Source organism: Vipera ursinii (assembly GCF_947247035.1).
Source record: "Vipera ursinii genome assembly, chromosome: 13".
Classification (NCBI taxonomy): Eukaryota; Metazoa; Chordata; class Lepidosauria; order Squamata; family Viperidae; genus Vipera; species Vipera ursinii.
In genome coordinates this window covers 9,903,076-9,903,651 of record NC_139526.1, presented here as the reverse complement: position 1 = coordinate 9,903,651, position 576 = coordinate 9,903,076, and positions in this window count along the sequence as shown.

The following is a 576-nucleotide window of genomic DNA, read 5'->3' as shown; positions in this document are numbered from 1 at the left end:
CCATCATGAGTCATTTGACTCTCCCGTCACCAAATATAAACCTTCCTCAGATGCACTGAAATCCAGATTGGACTTATCGAAACCTAACATAACCAGGGTTTATTCAACACGTGTCTTGGGTTGAGCAAATCCTGAACCATGAACTAACCATGCAAGCCAGGGCCACAAAGCTCAACAATCTGAAGTGTGGCTGGCTACTCGTGGTCAAGGGGTGTGTGTAAACACAATACATGGTTCAAGAAAGGGCCTCCTTGGGCAGGACTCATGGCCTTGGCTACTGAGTTGCGTCTTGGCTTCTCTACAGTTTGTGATTAGGCAGCGCAGCAGCTGCTCCTCAAGGATGTTGGAGCCACTCCAGTGGTGGGATTCAGCCGGTTCGCACCACTTTGGCAAAACCGGTAGCTCATTTTTGGTTGCCCCAGGCCCAGAATGGACTTCCGGAAGCGGCATCCACACAGAGAACCGGTTGTTCACCTATTTGAATCCCACCACTGGGGCACTCATCCAGAACCAGACCATCAACCACTTGACAAACAGCGTGCCGTGAATCTACTTGCAAAGGCACTCCGGGCTATT